This window comes from Balaenoptera borealis, assembly GCF_965194805.1.
Source record: "Balaenoptera borealis genome assembly, chromosome: 2".
Taxonomy (NCBI): Eukaryota; Metazoa; Chordata; class Mammalia; order Artiodactyla; family Balaenopteridae; genus Balaenoptera; species Balaenoptera borealis.
In genome coordinates, this window is record NC_138867.1 from 72,261,066 (window position 1) to 72,285,408 (window position 24,343).

The 24,343-nt window shown below is 37.7% G+C and overlaps 1 long non-coding RNA gene across 1 annotated transcript in view; it reads left to right on the forward strand.

The window, feature by feature from the left end:
* Positions 1–9,755, forward strand: part of LOC309622545 — a 54,416-nt gene extending 44,661 nt beyond the window's left edge. Inside the window, exon 4 of the long non-coding RNA XR_014240958.1 lies at positions 3,768–9,755. This is a non-coding gene — a long non-coding RNA (uncharacterized lncRNA). The remainder of the gene's footprint in view (positions 1–3,767) is intronic.
* The last annotated feature ends 14,588 nt before the right edge of the window (positions 9,756–24,343 follow it).

The window sequence follows — 24,343 nt, forward strand, 5'->3', positions numbered from 1 at the left end:
GTTCAAGAAGGAGTAAAATAAGAAATATGTAAGGTATGGCACAATCGAACAGAAACAAGCCTTTGCAAGTGCTAGGCTGTGAACGACACCTTTACATCTTTTGTCCACTCCAGGAACCAGGATATTATCTGTAAATATTATTGAGTCTTCCTGATTCAGGCGTCTTTCCTTAATAATACCTGAAGACAAAGTTGTTAAATACTTAAAGATCATCAAAAAGCTAATTAAGAATAATTGAGTGCTGAATTAGCTGACCTTCTGCTTTATTGTCCCGGGTTCTCTATTCTTCAAAGTTGATACATTTGGCATTTGACTCTTTCTCCTTTCCATGTTTCGCTATTGACTCATTTTGTCATTCTTTCTGATTTAGTTCAAATTTGGATCATCATTATCTTTCTTTGTCAACTACTCCTTGCTTCTCTTTCTGCTTCTCACCCTAATTTCACCTTTCCCAAACTCAAAACGAATTTTTTTTAAGGAATATATGCTATCCTACTTTACCTGGTTGCTTATATCCAGCTGTCCTGCCTCTAACAGCATAAAAGACATGCTATGTGTCAATGGACTGTATGATGGTTACTGCCCTGCTAGTTCTCAGTGGTAACAATCCTAGTTGATTCCTCACCAGCACCTCTAAATCAAAGTAGGGAAGAATGGTTTTGTGGTACAATATACTAGTTGAAAGATATTGGTCGGGTCTTACTGCTTGAAGTCATAGGTTAGAAGAAGAGGGAACCATATATCTTTGGATCTGAACTGGTGACCTAGACATGAGTTCCAGCACCTGTTAAATACCCCAGAGCTATGCTAGCTTATAAAGTGATTACTCACTATTGGTTTGAAAACAGATGTTAAGGAAGAGAAAAAGGACGCACTGAAAACCAAGCTTGAACTAAGGACCTTTGGAAAATCACTCTAATATTTGCCCAACCATGCTCAGTGGGAAGACTTGCTTTACTGAATCCATACTTGATCAGAATGCCTTCTCAGAAGACACCCAGTTTTTAAAAAATCCTTGTTCAGCAGAAAGCACTTGAGATAATGGAAGGAGGAAGGACCAAAATGGTAATAATTCCACATCCTCATCCCTTCCTTTGCCCTTTTTTCACTGAAGTTCAGGCAAAGTAGCATGGAGAGCAGAATATGGCAGTATGGTAGAAAGAACTCTGGACTGGGTGATGGGGTCAGTGTGTGGGTCTAAGGTCTGTCACTTGGGAAAGGCCATTCCTCTGCCTGAATTTCAACATCTATTCATATGAGAAGGTAATGATATGTACCTCACAGAAATGTTGTGAAGATTAAATGAGACTTTTGTATGTTGCAATAGTAATATTAGACATTATTATTGTTTTTTACTAGCAATGAATAATTTTGATGTTATAGATCTGAATAATTAAGGTCCTCAAACCAAACCATTTTTTGTCCATAAATTCATAATTGGCATGTCTTCTGGGATGCAGTATGTGAAGTGCACAGGTCTCAGACATTAGGAAATGAGAGGTCTGAAGACGAACTCGGGTAAGGCACTTTTAGTCAGGGCCAGTCAAGTCTCTGACCCTTGGTTTTCCTTTCTAATGTATGATGGCACCTAGCACAGTGAATAGTTCACAGTAAACAACTATTATATTATAAAATATTTTGGGTTTTTTTTTTTTTTGCTTTGTTATTCCTTCATATTATCATCCATACTATGGGGCTGCTTTTGTTTACTGTTGCTTTATGAGTCCTCAAGCATTGTGCTTAATGAACAGTAAGTGCTGACAAGATTGTACCTTAAAAAGGTGTCATTTGGATTGATAAAACATTAAATGTTGATATAGTGGGCTCAAACATTCTTTTTGGTTCAGATATCCTAACTGGAAATTCTTCAGAAACTCAAGTTTCTGAGGAATGTGAACATTGATAAGACATGGTTATTACCTTCAGGAAGCTTACATCTTCGTAGGAGGCATTTCTTTCACTAAAATCTGTGTCCAACAGAATGTGGTCTTTTTATGGTGACTGGGCTATTAAGTAAGAAAAGGAAAAATGCTTTCAGAGATTAGACAGCAGTCTTTGAAGTCAAACTTCTGTCAAAGGGGATGAGTGATGTGGAACTGGATTGGCGGGGCCGGGGTGGGGTGAGGGGAATTAAAGTCTGTTACTTGTATTCTACTGTCAGGCACAGTACTAGGCAAGTCACATTCACTGCTTTAGTTAATCCTAAAAGCAATCCTATGAGATGGGTTGCAAAACGTTGACTTTATGGTTGAAAACAGTTGGTAACTCAGAGAGGTGAAACAAGCTTGTCTAAGATCACACACCCAATGAGCGCTGGAGATGGGATTTCAATCATTAACACGGGGAGTGGATTAGAAAGTGGGTGTTGTTCAATTTAATTGAAAAAAATTTTTAATCTGAGTATCTCACCTTCTGCAAAGATTTCTTATTTTCCCTCCTGGATTCTTCTCCTTCCTTTCTCTGTTGGGCCTGATAATGAGTTCAATTCTGGATTTTGGAGCCCTCTGATCAAGTCTATAGTCATCTTTCTGTGCACATAACCCAGGAGGGCTTATCTTATTTTTTTAACCTGCGTACTTACAGCAAGAAGAACTGATAGCTATTTCAGATGTGCTACTGTTTAGCATTCATATGAAAGTCACCCAACATTAATTTAATTGTATAAATATGGTATAGAATACACCACAATTAAGATATATGACTCAATCGTTTATCCTTTTATTTAACAAATACTAGTGATTATTGCTCCCACCCCCTCAATAAGTCACAAAACTTTAAAAAGTAGTTTTAGGTAATCAGTATAGTCAGCCACAAGTACCAAATTAACATGGCTTAGCAGAAAGGATTTTTTTCCCCTTATGTATTAACAAATATGAAGATGGATAACCCAGGATAGATAAAGAAGAAGGATGGAGGGGCAAAGAGACCAGGAGTATGTCTCTTTCTTTTTTTTTTTCTTTTTCTCTTCTTTTGTTTTTTCTTTCTCCCTTCCTCCCTTTCTTCCTCTCTCTCTCTCTCTTTTTTCCTTCCTTCCTTCCTGTTAGAACACTTAACATGAGATTTACCCTCATAACTAGAGACCTGCTGTACAACCAAGTCTGTCTCTTTAAAAAAAAAAAATTCTGGGAAGCCCCAGCTACCAATTTCACCTTCTCCTTGGTTGAAGTCTATCACATGGTTACTCCTAGGAGCAAGGAAAGCTGTGTTGTGGTTTGAATTATTTAAATTGGAAGAAAAAGAGAAATATAATCAGAGAGACAGAAAGAGGTCTTTTTAGAATATCAAGAATTTTAGTTTTCCAGCCTCCATAGTAAAGAAAAGCAAGGCAGAAAAGGGCTACGAAAGGCTTTGAGGAAGCTATCAGCTCACCCACAATGTTGGGCACAGGAAGCTAACTGGCCTTCCCTGGACTGTGTTTAATACCACAAAGGGCATTCTGGTTCTACTACATACCGTGAATCACATTCATGTTTCTTGACCTCTGTCAAGCTCATCTGCCTATTTAAAAAACAGAGATAATTATAATGCTTATTTTAAAGTACCCTTATAGTGCTTATTTCAAAGTATTTTATAAGATGGTGAATGAAAAAAAGTGCTTAACATCATGCCTGGCACATAGTAAATGTTAATAAATATGAGCAACTATAAAAATACAATCATTGATATTGTAAAGCATACCATACTTCTCCTTGACTAAAGTGAGCCTTTTTACATTAACTGCATATTCCCTTTAGTTTCTTGCTTTGTTTGTTATTTTTCTGTCCTAGGAATACCCTTCCTAAGCTCTGGATGTGTCCTCTGAGAAGGTACCCATGACACAGACCACACTGGACACCAACTCAGATATTGGGGGAAGGTTCCACGACAGCTGAGTGCGGACATGCTGACCACTGAACCCCTTGATGAATGAAAAGCTGCTAAGCTCTCCTCTCAAGCTGATGGGGCTGGTGCTGCCTTGAAGCGCTGAGAGATGCCATGCCAATTCACGGCAAGGTCTTTATTGTTGAAACTCTTGCATCATGACATCTTTATGCATGTGAAAATACAGGATGAATTTCAACTATATGATATTGTTCATGTTCATCAGAAATGTTATTTGTCTTTACAAAGTCTGGTTTCAATGAACCAGTTATGTAATGGATATTAAATAAACATGGAATTTTACATGTTCATAATATTTGGTTTCTTGTTGTGATTTTGATGAACTACACTTTCAAGCACTGTCAGTTCACCTTTATTTACAAACAAAACGTTTGCCTGTAGCAGAGTGATGTAGTGACTTGCTTTATTTTAAGATAAGTCAACTTTTCTATTCAATGTTTAATGTGAAACTGACTCAAAATGTTCTTTTAGGCCACATTTACATTTCTCTCTGTATAACATGTATTATACTATTTTAACTTAATGCTGTGAGCTATATAAACCAAAGACATTCTAATTCTGTTTTTAATGTATTTTTCCAAGATAAATAATTTATAACACACTAATAAAAGTAAGGAGCTCATATTAAAAGAATTATATGACCTACTGAAATTGATCTATGGAAACTGACTCTCTTAAAAGTAATTTTGTGAAATTATTTTATATAAAATTGACTTTCTTATATGAATTCTTGACAACAAATATAAAACAAAAAGAACTTGAAATCTCCCTCTCTGTCCTTTTACACATTGAAGAGAAGTAATTGAATACTTTCTAACTTTATGATTTTGGGGTTTCTTAGAAAAAGAAACCAGATGAATAGTAAACATTTCAGTTGCACATACCAGCTCTGGCTACCTATTTAAAATAAAAATCCTTTTCAAAGTACTCCTTTCAAAGTACTAGTCTTTTCACATTTAAAGTGATATAGTTTTATCTGTGGATTTATTTGTGAAATGTTTTCACATTGCCATCCAGGGGAAGAAATATCTTTGGGTTTTTTTGTCTTGTTTTTTTGCTTTTTAATTCGGAAGGCTTAAAATAAGTAACCCTGAGCCTAAAAGGCACCTTGTAAGCACTCATATGCATCACAAGAGATAAGAAAAGCGATGAAAGGACAAACAAATATTCCAAGCATTAAGGTTCCTTTAACCTTGAAAGGGTTTATTTCAAATGGGCACTCATGGCATACCGTGACCCCCTAACGTTATCAAGTACATATCAGTGTATTTGACATTCTGCCTTTGCAGGGAGGCACCAGGAAGATGTTGGGGAAGGGAAAAGTGACCAGCTTGCAGAGAGAGTTTCAGATAACAGGGTGATGGTGTCTGGTTTTTAGTTTTAAAGTTGGGGTGGTGGCAGAAATAAGGGAAAGAAAGGGAGGAGAGAATTGGGGAACCTGAAGAGTTGAAGAAATCTGTAGGAATTTTAGTGACAAAATGCTGATTCCTATGACCATGTTTCAGAGCATCCTAGCACCAGCTTGCAAGGGGCAGCAAGATTATTTAAAAGAATTAGAACTTTGGAGTCATAAAAAATAGTTTTCTATGCCATTTCTTGGATTGGGCTACTTTTGTGGGTAACTAACCTCACCCATTCCTAGGATTCTTTCCATTTGACTAGTTCCATTTTTCAGGCAGTGACCTTTCCCTGACCTCGGCCCCAAATTCCAGGTCACCTTGCTGTAGCCTTGGTGTAGTGCTGAATAGAGGGCTTACCAGATTGTTGGCACCGGATAAGTGGTACTGAGCACAATCGTCCTCTTTCATGAGCGGGAGGGAAGTTGCCTTTCCTAGGGTTCAGAGATCTGGGCTGACTTACGCCTCCTTTTCATTTTGTTGTTCAGTAATTTTCCCTCTGGCCAGATCTGCAAACTGGTTGCCTTGCAGGAAGGTGACATGCACCACTGATGCAAAAAGAAAAATAAAATACTATTGGCATCAGCACAACATCCAACGGTACTTCCAAACAGTTTCATTTTATGATAGAATAGGTCAATTATTTGCCCCAAATAATTAAAAAGTTTCATTGCTTAAACTTAATCTCATATCTTTATGTTCCTATGTTGTTATTTAATTATACTCCTCTTCTGAGTGGAATCATTATCTGAACACCTAGCTTTGCCAGTTTTCCAATCCACCCCCAAATTATCTTGGGAAAGACCTCCCTCTTCCTCAAAATGAAAACAACCTGTATCTGCCAAGTTTTTAAATAGTGAAAAAATAATTGTTTGATTATACCTCAGTCAGAGACTCTAAATAACCTCAGTCATCAGCCTGCATGTTGCCACATAGCCATGGCTCCACAAGCAGGATGGTCATTTCTGATGTTCTAGACGGTTCTGCTCTTCTTTTTTAGGAAGAAACCTAATGGGTCCTAATGCTGAGATTCAAGGGCTACAGTGAATGGCAAATTCTGACATGTCACACTGAAATGCAAAGCCAGTGTACCAGCCTGTCTCTTTTGAATAAATCAATATGGCAATACTGACAATTTTCAAGCCTACCTCTCTATTATTCTGTATTTCCTCCCATTCTAAGCATGTCAGAACTAAAGAAGGACAAAAAAGAAGAAATAAAGAAAAAGAAGAAGGATCTCAATAGTGAATGGAAAACATCAAGCTAATCTCTTATCTTGGCATCCAACTCAGTTCTTGGAAAAATAGTGCTTCGAATTACTTTTCAAATGATTAGATTCATGTCTTATGTTTGGACATTTAATTAGGCTTAAGGGAAAAAACACGGAAGTTTTTTAATACCATTCTGCTGTGTAAAATACTCATGAATGTTTCCACCATATTAGGTAATTCCCGATCAAATACGCTTGTGATTCCAAGTGGCCTGGCCGGGGTGCCGAAGCACGCAACCGCCAGCCAATGCTAGCTCCGCGCAGCGCGCATTGTGCCCTGCGTGCTTTAAAGCAATCAAACGAGTCTGCAAATGTTCTTCAAAGAATACATCTAGAATGTTACTTCTCTAAACATCTCCTTGGCATTCATTCTATTTTCCACTTTGAATTGCTGCATTTAGTTTTGTAATGACCTTCTATAGCAAGGAGGTTTTATTAACTCTTTGATCTTCCAGCTTTGGGATGAAAACAAAGAATATATAAATGAGCACTTTGTACACTGTCTTATAGAGGAGACCAGAAGAAAAAACGAAATATGTTTTCATCAAACAGATTGGTCTGTGTGGAGACTTTCAGCCCTTCCTGTTCTTTTCTCTCTTCAAGCAAAACGCTTATCAGTGTTGTACATGTGTTTGTTTTAATGTTGTCTGAATAACTAGATCTTTGTTTCTCTTCTCTCTAGCGCCCACAGCTGAGGTGAGGGTCAGATATCTCTTTGTGGATTTTCTTTTTAAGGCATTCTTCATCATTGGTTTTTCTAACCCTAAGTGCCATTCTTGGGAAAACTGCCATCATCTTTATGGGATGAAGGCAGCCCTGCTCTGTTTCCAAGTGTTCCTTTGTGTGTGTCTCCGTGAGTGGGGCAGGGGAGCGGATCTGCGGTCAGGTAGTTGCCTAATACTTTGAGGAGAAAAAGATTGAGAATCTTTGAGTTCTGTACTTCAGTGTAACTGTGTCTATATATTCTGGAATGGAGTCTCAAAATTTATTTATCTTGCCCCTAAAGTCCTAAACTCATGACATTATTAATCTAGAGATGAGACACTGCCTTTCACAATGGCTGACTGTATTTTTACTCTTTGTCACCCTTTGGTTTGTTTCCTTTTACATACTCATATGATCCTATGTTTTTGGTCTTTGACACAACTTTGGAAGCAAAACTTTAGGTAAAATATTATAAACAACCAGCATTCTACGATAGAAATAAAAGAGTGAAAATAGTTACTAATCAGAACAAACTTTTTCTTTTCCCAATCTTATAATCAGTCATTTATTAGAACACACTTTCTTTAGCATCTTGAAATCTGAAGCTCTTATTTGTTGTTAAATCTGAAGCAGCTTGAACTAAGAGCCTGGGGACCTTCTGGATATGCTCAATTCAGACTCTAGAACAACGGGTGCTCCAGCTGGATGCTGATAATGTTATCTGGTCCTTTTGTAGTGCCTTAGGTTTATTTGAAATGAAAAGCCTATTTTTTTTTTTTTTAATCTCAAAATATTTTCATTTTGTTTTGGCTAAGGTTTTCTTTTACCTGACTCATGTAACACTATTCGCTGTTACTGGTGTGCTAAAAGTGATAAAGAAAGTGATAAACTTACTTTAGAGATGGAGAAAAATGAGTGATAGTTTACCTAGGTGCTTTGCCCAAGTAAAGCAGGCCCACTATTAGAACCCACACCTTTTCATTTCCTGCCTGCTTTAATTTGCTTTTCTGGGTCAGACAAAGGGTGGGGAAAATGATCAACTATTGAAACGGGAGATATTCAGCTTTTCATCCTTGGTATTTTCTCCAGTGATGCTCTCATCTGTGAGAGGAGTGCCTACCAGCTGGGTCAACCCCTTTTCACATCTTTAATTGGTTTTTTTTGGGAGAATATTTGTTCCTCATCCTAGCAATTATTTATATTGTTTTATGTTTATTTGTCTTATCATACTTCAAATTATAATTTCCCTAAGATGAAAACTTGCTTATGCTCTAGAATATGTTCTAAAAATATTTTGCAATGATATTAATAATGATAAATTACTGAAAACTGTGAGACTGCTTCTACTGGGAAATTTGTATTTATAGGTAAGTTACTGACTTTGAAAGGGTGTCAGTCTGGCAGTTGTGATCAGAAAATAGTCTAAATTTACATATACATCAGGAATATTTCTAAACATTCTACTGAAATACCTTTCTATAACAAAGCAAGTACTGAGCAATCAACATTTACTTACATGCAGTGCTTTAACCTTGGGTACAAAGCAAGATGATAAGCAAAGAGATTATTATTTATTAATAATTATAATTAATATAGTAACAATTAATAATTATAACTGTATATTATGCTAATATATAATTATTAATTATATTATTACATTATTAAATGAAAATTATATATATACTATAATATATATATATGAAATGCTGAAATTTGAGATCTTGAAATACTAATTGTTTTAAATGGTTCCAGAGAGATTGGAAAAGATTGGGAGAAAAAAATTAAATTACTTACAGAATTCTTTTCTATCTTTACCTTTTTGTGGTCCATTAAAAAAAAAAATAGTGCAAAACAGTATGACATTTATTCAGAGGCTAATAGCACTTTTAACCTATTTGATAATCTTAAACTATGTAATCGTAAAATAATATTGTGGTGGGTGTGCATAGGGTGTACTATTAAACAGCTGAAGAGGAAAGCCCTTTATCATGGACAATTATTTATGTAGATTTTTCATCCATGTTACTAGGTCAAAGAGTAAATTTGTTTTTCTACTTTGCAAAATGGTGGAGGCAAAGGAATTTAAGGATCAAGGGCTCTTGTGAAAAGTTCTGACTGTCTTGACGCTTGTGGAGAAAAAACCAAAAGGGCTCTTCGTTAAAAAATGGTGAACTAATTACATGCACTTATCTCTTCTCCTTTCACAACCTCTGCCAAAATGATAGTAAAAGAATAGCAAAGGTATTTGCCTCTAAGAAAAGAAAATGAGAAAGAAAAAAATAGTGAACATGGGATTTCAATAACTATTTGGAAGAAAAGCAGATAGAGAAGTATAAACAGATCAGAGGAACGGAGCCAGGAGTGTGCCCAAAAGCCCTGAGAGACTGAATGCAGAAGGGAGGGTGGAGTGCAGGGCTGGAAACTAGAGGGGTGGAAAGCTTGAATACAGACAGGGTGAACTCCCAGATCTCCTGCCTCCCTACACACACACACACACACACACACACACACACACACACACACACTACTTTCACTCTCTCCCCAGCAGGAGAGAGGGGGTTATTCTCCAAAGCAAATGAACTATACTGGCTCTGGTTTCAAGGATCCCAGGCATAGCAGAGACTGAGGCTAACACACAGGACTGAAATAAATCAAAGTTTCATACTAAATTGTAAAACTTCTATCCCCTTCTCTGGCTCTGCTCTCAAAATGCTTGCAACCAGAAACATGCTTTCCTAGGTAGGAGACTTCAAGAGAAGTCTCTAGAGAAATTGCATGGTCCCCAAGAAAAGACCTATACAAACTGAAATTTGGGTTCTCCCAAGAAAATGCTGGTTTAGTCCTACAGTGAAGTCTAGTCATCAGTAAGCTCTCACTGTACATGCAGAGTTTTCCCTCAGCTTTATAATGTTCTATGTTTAAAATATGACTAGGCAACTAAGGACCACCAGACACATAAGCAAAGTCTTCCATGTGAAAGACAGAGACAGAAAATCTAAAGACAGAGGGAAAGATAGTGACCGAAAGGACAGAGAAAAATAATTCAAAATTATTATAGTCAGTATCTTCAGATATATGAGAAAAAAATTGTGTCCAAGAAGCAAGAACAGAACGTTATGAAAAAGAAATAAAAGAAATAACTTTTGAATATGAAAAATACAGTGTTAATTAAAAATTCAACAGAAAAGTAAAAAGGTAAAGTTAAGAAAATGATTCAGAAAGTAGAGTACGTCAAAGAATTGGAAAATAAGAGAGAAAAGATATGAGCAGAATTATCATCTATCTCAATATAATGACTATACAAAGAAAATATATTCCTTTTGTAATCGTGTTCGTAAGTTAATGGTAGATATTCCATGTGGCTGGTGTTATGGCTCTCATGAATTTTGCAATGGAAGAAAATGCCACAACTTTATTGGGAAAGGTCTTCAGAGTGTTGAGAAATGGCCAAGCTGACTAGGTGCCAAAGTCAGTATGGTCCAGACTTGAATAAACACAATCTTCTGTGGATTCAAGGATTCAAGACTGACCGAGGTCACTGCTAGTACTGAGCACCCTAGGGTTGGTAGCCAGTCAATAAAGAGACCATTACAAGGACTGGGTCAACTATAGGGTCCTGGAGCCATTAATGAAATACGCAGAATTCTAGGGCTTCATTCATTCATCCATTGATTCTTCAAACATTTAGTTACTATCATCCTTTCCTCTTCCCTGTGCCCTAAGACATTTGGTCTTTAATACACAAAATAACAAATAAACGCAGTTAATTGTCCTTGTAACCTTTTCTGATTCTTTTGTACTCTCTCTACTGCATTTCGTCTCCATCTCAACCCCTCCTCCCCTCTGCCTGAAAAAAGTCACATTATAAGTCTGTCTCATGCAGCACTGCCCATATAGTCATCTCAGAAATATTTGATATTAATTTGTATACATATTGTGGCATATGTGCTGTTAATAAAATATTTTCCTTGTGGACACAATAGGATTGTATTTCCTCTTCACTGAAATTAGGCATGGCCATGTGACTACTTGGTCAATAGAATTTGAGTAAAAGTGAATATAAATTGCTATAGCTTTTTCCTTCTGCCATGGTGACTGGAAATGTTCCAACTACTTTTCTGTTCGACTCAAGTGAGGATGATACAGAGCAAAATTCCAAGTCAACCCATGGAAAAATAGAGTGAGCAAGAAATAATCTCATTATTATTAATAATAATTAATTGCAGGGCAGAAACTGAGACACAGATGTAGAGAACAAACGTATGGACATCAAGGGGGGAAAGCCACGGGGGGGGTGGGGTGGTGGTGTGATGAATTGGGCGATTGGGATTGACATGTATACACTGATGTGTATAAAACTGGTGACTAATAAGAACCTGCTGTATAAAAAAAAAGAAAGAAAGAAAGAATCTGGTTTATAAAATCTCTGAGATTTGCAGATTGTTTATATTACAGCAAAATCTAACCTATTCTGACTGATACAAATATAATATAAAGAATATATAGTCTTGGGCTTCCCTGTTGGCGCAGTGGTTGAGAATCTGCCTGCCAATGCAGGGGACGTGGGTTCGAGCCCTGGTCTGGGAAGATCCCACATGCCGCGGAGCAACTGGGCCCGTGAGCCACAATTACTGAGCCTGCGCGTCTGGAGCCTGTGCTCCGCAACAACAGAGGCCGCAATAGTGAGAGGCCCGCGCACCGCAATGAAGAGTGGCCCCCGCTTGCCACAACTAGAGAAAGCCCTCGCACAGAAACGAAGACCCAACACAGCCATAAAAATAAAAATAAATAAATTAAAAAAAAAAAAAAAAGAATATATAGTCTTTTCTCACCACCAGTCAGCCAATACATATGATGAGTGCCACTTTAAGCTTTCAGCCAGTGAACATTCACATGCCATTCTGTGTTTTCTTTAATGGTACTTCCCTTAGTTGCTTTTAGTTCTGCCTTTATTTCTGGTGAAGAATTTTGAGTAATTATGACAAACCAAATGTTGGAAATGGTTGTTCTGGAGGTTTCACCTAAACTCCCTAATAGGCTAGATGTTAAAATGTAAACTTTCAAGGAAATGCAGGAAACAGAGGCTAAAGGGCAACATGTAGAGATTGGTGGAAGACATTTGACATGACGAAGGGCAAGCATCACTGCAACCTGAAAGATGTTATTAATTGTATAAATAGTAGCCAGAAGAAACCATGGCCAAAGACAGGCCACAATTCAGGTGTTTGTTTGTTTTTGTTTTGTTTTTGGCCATGTTGTACGGCATGTGGATCCTAGTTCCCCAACCAGGGATCAAACCCAGGCCCTTGGCAGTAAGAGTGTAGAGTCCTAACCACTGGACTGCCAGGGAATTCCCACAGGTGTTTTGAAGATAGAGGATGTTAGTTATCTTTTGCTGCATAACAAATTTCCTCAAACTTAGCAGGAATTCAGAAGTGGTTCTGGTTCAGGGTCCTTCAAGTGTGAGGTGTGCCTTGGAACATGGGTCTCATCATAGGGCTGCTTGAGTGTCTGCACAACATAACAGCTAACTTCTTCTAGAGCAAGTGATACAAGAGAACAGGATAGAAGCTTCAATGTTTCTGACCTTGACTCAGAAGTTACATTCTGTCATTTCCACAGTACAGGCATACCTCATTTTACTGTGCTTTGCTTTATTGCACTTCACAGATATTGTTTTTACAAATTGAAGGTTTGTGGCAATCCTGCATTGCCAGATGATGGTTAGCATTTTTTAGCAATAAAGTATTTGTAAATTATACACATTGTTCTTTTAGATGCTATTGCACACTTAATAGACTACAGTATAGTATAAATATAACTTTTATATGCACTGGGAAACCAAAAAATTTGTGTGACTCACTTTATTGATATATTTACTTTATTGCGGTGGAATAAACCTGCAATATTAGGTGGTTCCTTTATTTGCTGGAACCAAACCTGCAATGTCTCTGAGGTATGCCTGTATCCTACTTGCTACACAAGTTGACTCTATTCATTATGTAAGGAATTAACATAAGGGCATAAATACCAAGAGACAAGGATCATTCGTGGCCATCTTAGGGGCTGACTACCACACTAGAAGAGCCCTTGGCAAAGTGTAACTCAGGGATTGTATCTCCAAAGGTGATTCTGCTATAATGGCCTTGCTGTTTGTAGATGTAGTGTTCCCATTCTAGAAACACAATCTATTCCATCCCATCTGCATCTACCCAATGGAATATAATTAACAAATTTCAATACCAAAAAAAATGATTGAGATACCTCATGAGCTACTATTAGCTTAAAAAAAGATATTCTACCCCAATGTTCCATAGTATTTTATTATTATCTGCATAAAATTGAAAATAATTGAAAAGATTGAACTTTTGAAATCTCAACTAAATCTTTCCTTAAGTATATTATTTTTCTATCATGTAAATATCAAGATATATTGACCAAGAAAAGTTAAATTATAATTTTTCTAAAAGTAAAATTTGAAAAAAAATTAAGAAGAACATTGTACATTTACATTGTACAGCACTCAATGTCAGCAGCAACTGTACACTTTTGGAATAATTATTTCCTCAGATTATTCTGCAAAGATTGATAATCATCATTTTGATTTTGCTCCTTTTCTCATGTCTTTAAAATTGGAAATATTTCTTGATTTTCATTATAATGACAAATTCATTATATACTTCAAGAATTTTCATTTGAATAAAAGTTTAAAGTTTTTATTATTCCATTAGAAAGACAAATATAATGAAGTATTTCAATTATAAATTTTTAGCAAAGACATTATTTCTACCCTTGTTTGAAATTGAATTAACATTCTAAAATTCATGTTGATTTCCCTTTTATAAAAAAAGCTGAAGAAAACATCTAACATGATGGTGACAAGACCATAACCATCTAAATGGCACCAATGTTCCTTTCTACTTCTCAATCAGAAATGTATTTTATTGGCTGTCCTAGTTTACTGATGGGTCTCATTTCAAAAGTTTTTTTCTAGTTTGGTTTGTTTATAATCTGGAATGCATTTCTCCATAGAAGTAATGGTAAGCATAATAGTGAGTTAACTAAATTAGTCCTCAGAAGCCTTCTTAACCATAGAATTCCTCAACTGAGTATTCTCCATCTACAGAATCTAATCCCCTTGTGTGGGAAAACCTAAAGATGGGGCTTGGTTGAAGGATGTGCTACAGTCTCTTGTGGTTTGATTGGAGAAAAAAAAAAAAAGTGGTCTATATCTTTTTCCTTTTGTTCACTTCCTGGTGACTTAGACATATCTACCTTTTTCTTCCTACTACTGTTCCCTTTGCTTCTGCTAGAATTTATCTCCTTCTTTGTTTCACAATAGACCCAGAACTTACTTCTTAAATAATAATAAAGTACCAGTAATCATAATAATAACAATAATAAAAATAACTAACACTTACTACTGCAAATTACATGCTGGTCCAAGCATTCTGTGAGTATTATCTCACTTAATCTTATAACAGCCCTAGATGTAAGGCATTAATATTATCCCCATTTTAAGGATGAGATAACTGAGAAGTATAGAAGTTGAATAACCTGCTTAAAATCATGGAGCCAGAAGGTGCTGGGATAAGAAGTTAAACTTAAGGAGTTTGACTCTGGATCTCACCTCTTGTTAACCATGAGAAGATAGATAGATATAGATAGATAGATAGGCACACAATTTACCTCTACTAAAATTAAAAACAGATGGAAATAAAACTACATCTACCTTATTTTTAAAAATTTAGCAGCAATGGGAAAAGCAAAACTTCAGAAGTCAGCAATAACTTCTACATTTCATCTCCATTTCAAAAAAAAAAAAACACAACTTTTTGGAACAGAGGCAATAGCTCTGGGTAGGCAAGGAAAGAAATGAATGCACTCTGACAGTGGGTTCTGGCCCGGGTGTGGCAAGCACAGCAGTTTGTTGGAGAGGTTGAAGGGAGCGACCCTTCCTTCTCCCTTCACTGCGGGACCACCGGTCCCCACAGAACTTACCCTGAAGCAGCCTTCAACCATCGCTGGGGAGGATGCCAAGGGGGCTTTGGGGTTCTGAGTTTGCTGGGTGGGGAGGGAACCTAGGGTCAGGATACACTTAAGAGGACAATGTAAGGAGCAAAGAAAAGGTTAGGAAGCTAGAAAAACACCAAGTGGCACATATTTCCTTCTGTCCTTTCAAAAAATAATTGACAACATGTCTAAAGTGAAATTTGTAGGTGTAATGCTTTACAGAGAATTTAACTCAGTGAAAAGTCACTTAATCCTAATGTTATTACTTCATTTCTTTAATCCATTGTTGATAGCTGGGAACAGAATCAAACACCACAGACACCTCTGGAGAAAGTCACGAGTAGCTAGGAGACTAAGTTGTTCTCAGTCCGAAAAATTAGAAATCCTTCTCCATTGTGCATTCTTACATCCTTGCCAAGAGAATGGATACATTTCCCCACTAGGAACTGAACACGGTCACCTTGGCCCAGGTTGTCAGGATCTAAAACAGTAACAGACACTTGTCTACAGCAAGATGATAATATTGCTATCATCAAAGATTTCTAACATTTCTTTAAAAAGAAAAGGCATAGTAATATGTGGAGATTTAATGAATATTTAACAAATATGAGATGGCAATTTGGTTTGTTAGTGCCAGCTAAATACTTCTGTTAAAAGAAAAAATTAATAAATGAGCAAATAAATAATCAGTTCAACAGTCAAGTAGTCAATTGACTTCCTCTAGCTAGACAGAAAAGCAGTAGTTGCAACTGGGAATAAAATCCAGATGGCAGCCTGCAGGGCACAGATAAGGACTGGGCATGTCTTCATAGGAGGTGTTGAGGTTCGCCATCGTAGGGGAAGTGGGACATCTATAAAGAAGATGAAAGTTTTCATATGGATAAACATTGCCGTGAGAGTTTGGAATCTGGAGGTTCACTGCTGCTTCTGAAATGAACAGTTTTGTGACCTTGGGGAAATTATTTTTCTTCCTTGGGTCTGGTTTCCTCTACAAAGTCAGGGAGTTAGAAAAAAATCAACAATGGAGGGCCTACAATGCCTGAAATACTTACTATCTGGCTCTTTACAGAAAAGTTTTGCCAACCCCTCATGTAAAATGTGTTATAGGATTAGTGCTCCTTGGAACACACGTAAGGATAATAGGCTAGATAATAGGCTAGATGATTACTCCAGTTCTTTTCCCCTCTATCATTTTATTCATGCAGTAAATGAACATTTCACTGAGCACTCATTTGTCTTAGGTGCTGTCCTAGGCCCTGCGACATAAAAATATGAATCAGTCATAGCCTCTGCCCTCAAACCGCTTACAGTCCATTAGAAAGATATATAAAAAAATAAGTGTAGGAGTTCCCTGGTGGTGCAGTGGTTAAGAATCCGCCTGCCAATGCAGGGGACATGGGTTCGAGCCGTGGTCTGGGAAGATCCCACATGCCGCGGAGCAACTGAGCCTGTGTGCCACAACTACTGAAGCTCGTGTGCCTAGAGCCTGTGCTCCACAGCAAGAGAAGCCACCGCAATGAGAAGCCCACGCACCTCAGTGAAGAGTAGCCCCCATTCACCACAACTAGAGAAAGCCTGTGCACAGCAACGAAGACCCAACGCAGCCATAAATGAATAAATAAATTTATAGAATAAAGTTTAAAAAAAAATTAAAAAAAAATAAGTGTAAAAAAGTGTTTTAGGCTATACGATAGCAGCCTGGGTAGAGTTCAGGAGTGTGTAGAGGATGTCTTTTGGTTGAGTGCTTAGTCCACCCCCTCTTCCTGAGAACTCCCCACTCCAGGCACCGTGTTAGGAGTTGTGGTTGCAGAGACAGCACAACAGATTTGGTCCCAGCCTTCAGGGAGCTTAAAACCTAATGAGGGAGACAGAAATGCTTATGATTTCAATAAAATGTGACAAACATCAATGACGGAAAAGTATCAATGACTGATTTCTGACAAAACACATAGGAAAGGCACTTTACTCAGATTTTGAGGGTCAGGGACATTTTCCAGGACTAGGTAACATCGAAATTAGAAATTTCGGATTAGTAGGAATGAACTGAACAAAGATGGCAGGGTACCAGAGGATGGGGCATGGAGGAAGGATTCCGGGTGGGAGGAATGGCATGTGCAGCCGCTCTGAATTCTGTTCCTTCTGCTGACAAGACACTTAAGCTGGTGTCTTCTCCCTGCAGGGAACCTGAACTTCTACATGAGCCCATTCATTACACCAGGAATTCAGGGTTCCATTTTGAACACGTTGAATTTAAACTGTCTGTGGACAACTGGCTTTGTCGAGAAGACAGTTATTTGGTTGTGAAACTCTGAAGACTGGTCTGGACTGGAGAAGAGATTTGAGAATAGCCAATGTAGATCATAAGTAAAAGCCTAAAAATGCATGAGACTGCATGCGTAACGGATGTAGAGTAAAAACCAATAAACCCAGGATATAACCCCTAGAGAAAACTAATGCAGAAAAGGAAACAGGGGAAATTTTTTTAAATGTGAAGGAAAATCAGGAGAGTGCAACATCACAGACGCCAAGCTAAGCAAAAGTTCAATGAAGAGGGCTGGTCAACTGCGTCAGACGCTGCTAAGATGGTCAAGGAAGGTGCAGGCTCAAGGTGTCCACTGGATTTAGCAGAAAGGATGTTTTGGTCACCTTGATGAGAACAATTTCGAGAATTCGTGGGAACAAAAGCCAGATGGCAATAGGTACAGTCAGCGGCACAGAGGTGACAGCAGAAGCCACAAGTTCATGCGCCACTCAGGGAAATGACAGAGCAGAGGTGAGTACATTATTCAACCTCAGGATGAATTCAGGAAACATAGAATTGTTAAAAGGTTATCATTGCTTGATTCAAGCTGAAAGTAACTTAATTGAATTCCATAGAAAATAATATGAATTCCTACCATTTAGGTTATCCACTTTATTGAACAAAAAATTGTCAACGAGAAAACTGAATCTTTTCTTTTAGTCATTAAATGATTACACTCTAGGCACGTTTGTTAACAAACAAAACAGAGGCAATTTCCTAATCTTTTAACCTTTCCATTTGTATAACAATTCAAAGTTCAAAAATATTTGTTCATTCTCAAAATCACAAACCCCAGGAAAGCATTGTTATTACTATTTTCCCCATCTTACACCTGAGGAATCTGAAATCCAGAGGGTTTGAAGTGGCCTTTCCTAGGTCACTCAGCACCTCCCAGTGGTATGGCTAGAATCATTCATTCAGGTCAATGAAACTTTCCCCTTACCTATTGTGTACCAGGCCTTGTGACAAGTGCTAGTTATGAAGATGAATGGGATGGTCCTGGTCACCACTAGTTCTCCCCACACTATGGCCATAGGACATCCTCTAGGACCCTACTGGGTGGAGTGATACAAGGGAGGTGGGGTGAACCATGTAAATGGGAGTGACACCAATGCTGTATTTCAGAGCACGCCGACTCTTCCACCAAGGGCCGGGTTTGGGTGGTTCCTTGCATCCAAAGATTACAGCCTGCTGCAAAACTTAGCCCAAACCCCATATAGTGTCACCTTTTGATAGCTCATTATTGGCATGGAGTGAGAAACAAGAGGCTCAAGACAGATAGAACCTAGAAGCAGCTAGAGCAGGGGTCCCCAGTCCCCAGGCCACCGAAGCTACCGGTCCGTGGCCTGTTGGGGACCGGGCCGCACAGCAGAAGGTAAGCGGCGGGTGAGCGAGCGAAGCTTCATCTGCCTTTCCCCATCACTCGCATTACCGCCTGAATCATCCCCCCCCACTCCTACCCCAGCCCTGGAAAAATTGCCTTCTACGAAACTGGCCCCTGGTGCCAAAAAGGTCTAGGACCACTGAGCTAGAGAAAAAGAACCCGTGAAGAAGACTAAGAAACTGCCAGAACTTTAGGATGAAAATCAGGAAACATTGATATCAGCTTCACTTGGAAGGGAGATTGGTTCTAGGAGGGAATTCTCCACAGTGTCAAGTGTCACAAAGAAGTAAGATGAAGTTTGAAACATGTCCATTGGATTTTGCCAGTAAGAGGTCGTTGATGACCTTGCCAAAGCACTGTTCACTGGCCAAAGATAGTTGTACAAGTTGTTGACTGAACCAGGATACCAGCCTTCATTCTGCTCATGAAATCATCCCCCAGAGGAGGGGATGCATTTTTCCTAATTGGGACAAAGGCACCAAATGCGCTTATGAAGAAACTGAGGGTTTCAGTAGAGTCGGGGGGTGTGGGGGGCAAAGCCCTATCACAGTGAGTTGCAGACTAAGCAGGAAGAGAGAAAAATGGTACATTCTAGGGTCCAAGCTCAGTATTCCTAGTGGGCAAATTTAAGCTGCCAAAAAGAAGGATTTTAACCATGGAGGGAAGTGGTGAATCAGAGGAGAGGTGTTAGAAGAACAAATGGAAAAAGTAAAGGGAGAAGGAAGTGCTGTGGAGTATGGGCTGTGGCTTTTATTGCTAATAAAACCTAGCTGTTTATTCCGCTCATTCTTATTTCTGTAGAGCTCCACAGCGTTTTGAAAGTTGTTGCATGTTGCATTTGATCCTTAAAATACCTTAGGAGGTAGGTAATGCAGCATTCCTGTCCCTCTTTCGCACCTGAGGAAACAAAATACAAAAAGTTCAATTTTAAGTATATTGTAATGGACCAAGGATGGCTCTTGCCTGCAAATTCAGGTGCCCGTCCTAGCACTGCCACTTAGGAGCAAGTTACATCAAATCACCGAGCCTCCATTTGCATGACTGTTGAATGGAACACACAGTGTCTGCCTTATAGAGACGTGAGATGAGACGTACAAACACCTAGGAGAGAGCAGAGCAGAGACAATCAACATCCATAAACTCCCTTTTCTCCTCTTCTCCACCTAGAACTCATATTCAGGTTATCTGACTCCAGGTTGATAGTTATAAAGCGCACGGCTGCTGTGGTTATTTACTCATTTATTCATTTTCTAATCTATGTAAGTTTTTGTTTAATGATTATCCAAGAGACTTACTTTGTAGAAATTAAGTTCCTTACTGTTTTTCAGTAAGGAAAAACAGTTGTTGTTGTTGTTGTTGTTTTTACTGTTTTCAGGGATTCAATTGGAATCCCTCCAATTATGTTATTAGAATTTTGTACTACTTCTTTAAAATTACCAACCTTGTTTCCTGCAGGTGTACTGAGAGGGCTAATAGGGGTTTGTGGTTTTCAGGGAATGGAAAAGGCTGAATGCATTGCTTTTGTGTTAAACTACAGTATTATCAAGATGCAAGAATTATTTCAGATTTTATGGCTAACATTTTATTGTGCATCACATGCACTTCTGCTTGTATGATTAGAGAATATAAAGATTGGGAACAGACGCAGGGAAAAAAATCACCTTGCATATAAACCAAGAAATTGTCATTATAATTCAAAAATCCTTTGCAAAAGCAGTAAGTATGAGTTTAACTTGTGATATAAATAGCATGTAACTTTCTTTATATAAATACATAACATATATATATATATATACACATATATATATGCTGGTGTTTTAGTGTCTTAAACAGTGGTTGCTTATGGAGATATATTCTGGTAACAAAGAATATAGCATTTTCAAGTTGATACTAACATTTTAACTCCAAATAGAGAGTAAAAGCAATGGGAATATTTTTTCATATTTTTAATACTGTAGTGCTGCTGACATCATTATCCACTGGTCATGATAGTCTCAAAATGCACACAGTATTTGCATGCTCTGTATAATGAAAAAGGTGTTCAAAGACGGGATAATGTACAGCTTCTTTTGGGTATTTATTATCAGATTATTGTACTGTGCATCTGCTTTAAAGAATCTGGTCTTGCAAACAATATGTACTCTTCTTCCAATATCATACCACACCGTGGGCTAGACGTGGCTACAGAGAGTTCTCTCTGAATTTCTGGGTCTATGTAAAAACCTGTTTGCAGCTAACCAATAAAACAAAAAAGGAAACTTGCAAACAGCTGGTTCATATAGACTTTTCAAAAAGCTTATGTTCTGATCCATAATATGTGTGGAATTTGTATTAGGTCTGGTGAAAGAAAATGGAAGTTACTATAGCTGTGAGTTAAGAAATTAATTCCAGGAAAAGAAATAATTTCTCCTTTCTTAGAAGATAGCAACAAAATGTGTTCCTGGTGTGGATGCACTTCTTGATTTTGTGTTATTGGCTATGAAATACATGTGCCTGGAAGAGCGATAGCATCCAATATGAAATTATTAACAGTTTCATCACTCTAATATGGGAACTTCCCTACTCATAATGTTCTAGTTTATAAAGATAATTGACTACAGTGGAACTCGTCAAGGCAGTAAAGAAAGATTTTACAGATTTGCAGACATTCTTTGCGTGTGTGTGTGTGTGTGCGCGTGTGTGTGTGTGTTCGAGTTCACATATAATAGTTTAGTAAGGTGCAAAGTCAGTCTTGTTTTGGGGGGAAAGAATATTGTAGTTTTACAAATAATAAACTCGGAGAGAACCTTGTTTGCTAACAAATTCAGTTATCTTATGGTTAAAATCATTATATTTCGGAAAATGTATTTACTTGGGTTTTATCCTTACTCCCTATATCCACCTTTGAATAGAGCTCTACTGTATCACTGTATTTAGCCACCATTAACAGGTGTTGTAGTTGAACAGTCTTTATTCCTTTTCCTGTTAAAATTTTCCAACTCCTTCCTTTTTACGAAAAACTGCAATATCATTTAAAAATATATGGTTTGATACAAGAATGGCATCAAAATATGATTCCTACTGGTTCCCTTTGTCATTAGGAGATCATAGGGATCCATAACTTTTTTCCAACTTCACTTTAATTCAAAGGCCAACCCCAGTGCCTCTGTATTTAATAGGCTTCTAAAGAAGATTCTTGTACAAACTTTACATTTATTATTGAGAATAAAAACTTTAGCAACAAATAATTGTGCTGATTTTTCTAATACTGTGATTACATGGTAGAGCCATAACTCAGAGTTGAAAAAATCCAGTCCGGTCTCTTTTAGTAAACTAGAACTAATTTAATGATTATTTCAATATTATATCAAGCTGTGCTGAATGACAAAAGACACTTTTCATAACTTCTGTAACCACTCATTCCAATGAGTGCATTTATTCATAAAAACAGAATAGATGCTCCTTCCTTAATTATTCTTCCTTTACTTGGTATCCTTATTTGAAAAAAGTTAGAATACCAAAGTATAAAAATTAATGTGCTGACATTATTAATAATACCCCCAAATAAATTTCCAGATCTCTAATTATTGGAGACTGGTTAAGTAAGTTAGAGTAGACCCATATAATGGAATAGCATGCAGCCACGTTAAGGGATGTTGTGGAAGAATATTTATTGAGATGGGAAATTGGTTACAGCGTAATTGATAAGAAAAGTAAAAGCAGAATATATGGTATAACTTAATGGTGATGATATACCAAGATCTTAACAGGAATTATATCTGGGTAGGAAGATTTTGATGATGACTTTTTCAATTCCATTTTTCCTTTGTGCTTTTCTGCATTTTTAAAGTTCTCTGCATTGGCTGTTTAGTAGTTTTCAAATTGAAGGAAAGTTATTAAGACCACCTCATTAAAGGGAAGAGGAATAATTGAGTACAGAGGCAACAACCGGTACTTTGTCAGTCGGCCTGATGCTGGGTTCATGCTCATCCTACCTCTTCTGCCACCAAGCTCCCTTGGTGACAAGTGAGAAAAGAGGACTGGCTATGAGCCTATCCCTGAAACATTCTCAGGTTTGATTAAGATTGCTCAACCTAGTGGAAGAAATTTATTTTCTGATTATCATTATTTAGCTTTTTCCCAAACACTGGGTTTAAATATCCTTTTTCACTATTAAACATATACCAATAGAAACTGCTGTGTGACTATCAGGTATATAACAGTGCTTTTACAGAACATGTATAAAAACCACTATCTTCATTTTAAAGCCATGCTTTGTAAAGTATTTTGCAAAGGCAAAAAGCACTTTCAACTTATTTTGCAAACTAAGAGGGAAAGACCATTTCTGTTAACCTTTATCTTTACTCCATATTAAATCATCTGGCACATCTGTCATTTCCCCTGGATTTGGCATTTTCTGCACGTTGTTAATGCTGATTCTATCTGGTCATCTGCCAAAAGGACATCAGGTGTCAACAGTCGCTTCTGTGTTCCAGAGTTCCTAAAAGAAATAAAGACATATACCTTTGGTTCAAAAAAATCTGTGATAAAGTGACAAATTCTTATAGCATATTTAAAACATATTTTTTTACCTTAAGGATGCTGAATTTACAGTATAACTTTGTTAAGTATACAAGTTCTTCCATAGTTAGGTGAGCCAGAGAATAAAGATACGTCTGGAACTTAAGAATACTCCCTTCAAAAATTAATATTGTTAAAATGGCCATACTATCTAAAGCAATCTACAGATGTAATGTAATCCCTATCAAATTACCCATGATATTTTTCACAGAACTAGAACAAATAATCCTAAAATTTATATGGAACTTAATACTTATATGTCAATTAATCTTCGACAAAGGAGGCAAGAATATACAATGGAGAAAAGACAGTCTCTTCACAAAGGTGTTGGGAAAGTTGGACAGCCATATGTAAATCAATGAAATCAATGAAGTTAGAACACATCCTTTCACCATACACAAAAATAAACTCAAAATGGCTTAAAGACTTAAATATAAGACATGACACCATAAAATTCTTTGAAGAGAACATAAGCAAAACATTCTCTGACATAAATTGTACCAATGTTTCCTTAGGTTGGGACTGCCCTGGTGGTGCAGTGGTTAAAAATCCACCTGCCAATGCAGGGGACACGGGTTTGAGCCCTGGTCCAGGAGGATCCCACATGCCATGGGCAACTAAGCCTGTGAGCCACAACTACTGAGCCTGCGCTCTAGAGCCCACATGCCACAACTACTGAAGCCTGCATGACACAACTACTGAAGCCCGCGCGCCTAGAGCCTGTGCTCCGCAACGACAAGCCACTACAATGAAAAGCCCGCGCACCACAATGAAGAGTAGCCCCTGCTCGCCGCAACTAGAGAAAAGTCCACGCTCAGCAACGAAGCCCT